This window comes from Echinops telfairi, unplaced genomic scaffold, assembly GCF_000313985.2.
Source record: "Echinops telfairi isolate 266 unplaced genomic scaffold, ASM31398v2 ScPeMD7_7421;HRSCAF=8459, whole genome shotgun sequence".
Lineage (NCBI taxonomy): Eukaryota > Metazoa > Chordata > Mammalia > Afrosoricida > Tenrecidae > Echinops > Echinops telfairi.
Window position 1 is genome coordinate 4,761,489 of NW_022111321.1, and position 5,716 is coordinate 4,767,204.

A 5,716-nucleotide genomic window follows, 5' to 3' on the forward strand; every position below is an offset into this window, starting at 1 on the left:
CAATCGGCATTTCCCTGCCCTGCTGCATGCTTTTAAATTAGGGGTGGGGAAGGCACAGGTCTACTCCCTGTGCACAGAGTGCTTGAACCAGGTGATGATCACCTTTGTCTCTGGGTCTGACTGTCAAGTACTAAGTGCACTTCACAGACTCATCAGTCTCAGTCCTCTTGCAAGTAGGTCAGGGGGCCCTACTGAAGCTCAGGAAAGTGGATTCAAACTCAAGTGATCACTACAGATTCCATTCAAACAAGAAGACCCTCAACTTACCATGAAGACTATTTATTAGATAATATCTTTTCTACATATCACTAGATTCATTCATATATATATATATATATTTAGGTCATGATTAGATTTAGAGACAAATCTTGACTTTTGTAAATATTTCATAGAAAAGAAATAACCTATTGTTGATATGCCTATGTTTAACTTCTTAGAGCCAGGAACCAGGCAGATTTCATACCTTCCACCCAATTTCATTTAATGTCCCTGCCAGGGTCATTCCCAGCTCTCAGCCCATTTTGATGTTCTCTGATAACCCAGATTCTGAGAGCTGAAGTAGTAAAAGTTTGACCTTGACTCTAATGGATCCTAAAAGGTAGCACTAAAGCTTTCAGGAAGATGGTTTTAATATGCATTTTCTCAAGCTATAACCAAATGTTATAACCAAATGAAATGAGAAATGTCTTCAATTAGACTAGGATCTTGAATAAGAGTTTGAAAATTAAATATTTTATGAATAATAAATATACAAAAAGGTATATCTTCATCAAAAATAAAAGAACTATGAAGTCAACACTGAAATATAATATTTTACCTTTAAACTGGGAAAGATAATTCTTAATGCATTTAGGGGCATTGAAACTCAAGAGTGTAGGATAGTTTATGCAGCATATGGATTCTGGAAAAACCTTGAAGTAAAATTGTTTGGTCCCGTGTGTCAAGATTCTTCACCATATTCCTCTCTTTTGACCAAGTAACACCAAGTGCCCTCCACCCCTGAACTGGCTCTTCATAGATGCTGAGTCCATATGTATGGAGTTAATTAACTAATCCAGTGAGGTCTTGACTAAGCTTATGAGAGTAATAATAGTTACAAAATGCACATAAATATTTATTAAAGCATTTATTATAATAAGGGGAGTGGAAACAACCTGAATGCCCAATATAGAAGTTTAATTAAATTCATTATATATCCATTTAATGAAGCATTAAAGCCAGTTGCTATCAAGTCAACTCGATTCATGGTGGCCCATGAGTGTCAGTGTGTCCAAAGGGTTCTCAGTGGCTGTGCCCTTTTGGAGGTCGATCCCCAGGTCTTTCTTCCAAGGTGCTCCTGAGTGGGCTCAAACCCCCAACCTTTGGTTAGTAGCCAAACATTTAACCATTTGCACCACCCAGGCAGTTGAATGGACTGCGACCCAGACCTTAATATTAGGTTTTGGAAGGACTGTTGATAACTTAAAACAACACAGACAAAGCTCAATGTGCTAAACTGCACATGTGATCCCTAATATGGATGTATCAAGAAGGCAAGTACCTTGCAAAAATTAACTCACAATACTTCAAAATATAGAAAGGGGTTCTCCCTGATGGTGGGATCATAAATTAGTTTTGTTTTCTTCTTCATACTACTTTTGAATACTGAATACTACTTTGAAAACTTCTTAATACTGATTTTTTGAAGTTGTCTACAAGGACTTAATTCACATTTAAAGTTAGGAAACCAACAATAGAATAACAACAATGTTTTAACTCTAAATTAGGAAAAAACAGACTGTTTAGAATTGTGCCTATGTATTGAACCAAAATTAAAAAAAATAACAACACAAAACATATTTGGTTTTGCCCTCAGCTTGGAATTTTGTCATTCTCTCCCTTTCTTGCTTTTAAATCAGCCACATCCATTTGGGTGAGCACCGAAAAGATGCCAATTGGAAGAGTGGTTAAAGCCTATCCTCTAGAATCAGGATGCCTCAGTTTAAACCTGGGCTCTGCCACTCACTCGGTGGGTGACCTTTGGAAAATGATTTCACCTCGTGAGTCTAAGACTCCTTGCCTGCCAGTGGGGATATTAACAGTACTATCTCAAAGAATGGGTCAGAGGGCTCAGTAGAAGTGATACATAAGGCATGTAGAACTATGCCCAGGGCAGAGTACATGGAACCGCGTGTACTTTTGCCATAGTATGATTTCTAACCACTAACCTCTGTTTAGTGTCAAAGGTTTGAAATCCCTACTCTCCCCCTGCCCTTCATCAACCTTGAGAAAAAGCTTGACAGTCGAGCTCCTGTGTTATTTGGATGTCTGTGTGTGCATGATTTATAGGTGAGGTGACAAAGATGAGGAATGAAAAGAATTTAGATGAACTGAACCTTAAATGTCATGGCCTTTTAAAGCAAGCACTGTGAAATATAGTTTATTCTGGATGGGCGCGTGGTGTTCTCTTGCCTTCAAACGAGTCTGAAAACACCGTGCTCTCCACGCTCAGAGATGTTTTCTCAACCAAATGGAGCAGCAGGAAAGCTGATGCTTGAGAGATGCCTGTGTGTAATTTCTGGATCACTAGGGTCTAGAATAAGTTACTTCTCCAGGAAGTCTCTCTCGACATGCTCCTGCGGACCAGTCTCTCCTGAAGTCTTGGAGCCATTTAAAAAAAAATCATTTTATTGGGGGTTCATACAACTCTTATCACAGTCCATACATACATCAGTTGTATAAAGCACATTTTTGCGTTCATTACCCTCACCGTTCTCAAAACATTTGCTCTCCACTTAAACCCCTGACATCCTTGAAGCCATTTTTTAAAGCTCTAGTATTACGTCTCTCAGTGTAGCTCTTCTTCGTGTTCCCATTCAGCCATACTTAGCATGGCAGAACCTGCATCCAGTAGGACTTCAACAGTTTTAAGTGATTGATATAAAAATGTAGGTATTTGGGGCTAGGAATTTTTTTGGTGGGGTGATTTTTAAAAAAACCTCAATTCCGTGTTTCAGTTTTTTTAAAAAAAAATAAATCATTTTATTGCAGGCTCTTAAAGCTCTTATAAAAATCCATACATCAATTGTATCAAGTAAATTTGTACATATATTGCCATTATCCTATTCAAAATATTTTCTTTCTGTTTGAACCCTTGGTATCAGCTCCTCTTTTTTCCCCTCCTTCTCCCACCCTCCCACTCTCATGGACCCCTGATAAATTATTATCATTGTCATATCTTGTACCCTTGCTGTCTCCCTTGGTCGTCCCCCTGCGGGGGTGGGGGTGGGGGATTATACTTCGGTCATTGTAGTCACTTCCCCAGAAGTTTTCTTTTTTTAAAGATTCTGTAGTGAGAGCTGGGGCCGGACTTGAGGTGACCTGGATGGTGGTGAGAACAGGAACTCTGCAGTTCAAGACGCTTAGGGTCCTAGGAGGCTTTCTAACCACTGTGATAATCAGTGACCTTTTCTGTAACCACGAGGATACCCAGCGCTACCTCAGAACTGATAAGAACTTGGAAAGAGAGCATACATTGGCTTGATGTCCATTCAAAGCCAATAGTGAGCATTGCCATGGTGACCCTAACGGACATTACATTCTCATGCTTCAAGTACTCAGGAGTGTTCTGGGGATCTTGCTCACTCTATTACCCTCCCTTGGGACTCAGCAACCAAGATATCTGGAAATAGCAAATCAGACCAACGGATTGGAAACCTTTGGGCAATTAGAGTAATGGCCACCAATTTGAGATACCGTGAACTTCTGGTGCCTTGAAAGTCCCTCCATTTTGAAATTCTCAGGGCTGAATCGACTTCTACCATTCCTGTGGATCCTGCAGGATGTATTTCAAGGAGGAGATCAAGCTAGCCAGTCTGATAGCAACCTGCACCCTGAGCAAATTCCTAACAAATAGAATGACCCAGGACTTATTAATATCAGCTTATTAATTCTCTCTTAAAATTATGGGCAATCTCTACCCATAAAGAATAAGCACTATAAAATGAAAATAGAAAGAGTGTTTTCTAGAGCGAATTTACTTGGATCTATATTTTTCAAATAACTGCAACCCAAGTGTGGTGGAGTGAACATTCTTAATATAGCTCTTCTACATACGTGTCGGTAACTCTCCCCAAATGAGTGGGTGGGATTGGCTGTAGAGAAAGCCAGAGGAGGTCAGATATGGCCTCCCGGTGCCCTTTATAGGGAGCCCTGGTGGCATAGTGGTTGCACGTTGGGCTGCTATCTAAAAGGACAGCAGCTAGAAACCACCGGCAGCTCTGAGGGAGAAAGCTGGGCTTTCTACTCCTGTGAACAGGTACAGTGCCGAAAACTCACGGGGCAGTTCTCCGCTCTCCTAGAGCGTCGCTGTGAGTTTGCATCGACGTGGTGGCAGTGAGTTTGCGTTTTTATGCCCATTATATCAATGAGGAAATTTGCTAGCCTGTGTCAAATGCTCTACTATGTTTTTCATTTTTAATTTACATCCCCAAATCATATGCTGTTTTGTGTACAAAACAACAAAAAATCAGATGCTGACTCAGGTGTACAAGGGTAGGACAGTGTTCTATAGGGTAAAATGGTGTGGCGGTGACAGCTGACCTCTAACCTCGCAAGGAGGGAAGCGGAGCATCAGTTCAAGGTTGATTCATATGAGGCAGAGGTCAGACATTCCTCCAGCCTCCAAACTTTACAAGAACTCTGACACTAACCACCTTCTACCACTGATGATATTCTCTACCTCTGTTGGGTTTGAAAAATTGTTGCAATGGGCACACAAAACTCACAGTTGTGGGATTTCTTAGCAAAGCAACAGGTCACAATGCAGGATCGGGAATGCTCAAGATACAGTTCTTCGACCAGGACAACCTCCTCTCAACTGTGCCCTCAAGCATGCCTTTCTGTGTGACCTTTGGCCTCACAGTCTCTTTGCCACTGCCCTGCTCAGACAAAAGTTACAGAGCTTTTTCAGTTCTGCTGACTATGTGCCCAGAGGCACACTGCTTTGCCAGTAAGCTCCTTGGATCAGCAAATGTAGCTCCCCAGTCATGTGCCTAGAAGCACATCACTGTCAGCCAGCTTTCTGTCCGAAGGCACTCAGCTTTCTCACTCTGTAGGCTGAGAAACCCACTGCTTTGTGTCTCCTCTTCTGGCTTTGCCACCTCTGCTGGCTCTGCTGCCTCCATTTCCCTGCCACTGCTATGGGCCATCCCTGGTGTCACAGCTCTCTGTCTACTGGACTGAGGAACTCATGAATCTCATTTTCAAAGGACATGCTCCTCTCTTGGTGCTTGTTTCTTTCTTTTGAAAAAACATCATTTTATTGGGGGCTCCTACAACTCTTATCACAATTCATCCATCCATCCATTGTGTCAAGCACATTTGTACATTTGTTTCCATGATCATTCTCAAAACATTTGCTTTCTACTTGAGCGCTAGGTATCAGCTCCTTATGTTTGTCCCCTCCCTCCCCTTCCCTTCCCTCATGAACCCTTGATAATTTATAAGTTATTATTATTTTGTCATGTCTTACACTGTCCAATGTCTCCCTTCACCCACTTTTCTGTTGTCCATCCCTCAGGGAGGAGGGTTATATGCAGATCCTTGTAATCGGTTCCCCCTTTCTACTCCCCCTTCCCCTCCTGGTATCCCTACTCTCAATATTGGTCCTGAAGGGGTCATCTGTCCTGGATTCCCTGTGTTTCCAGTTCCTGTCTGTACCAGTGTACATCCTCTG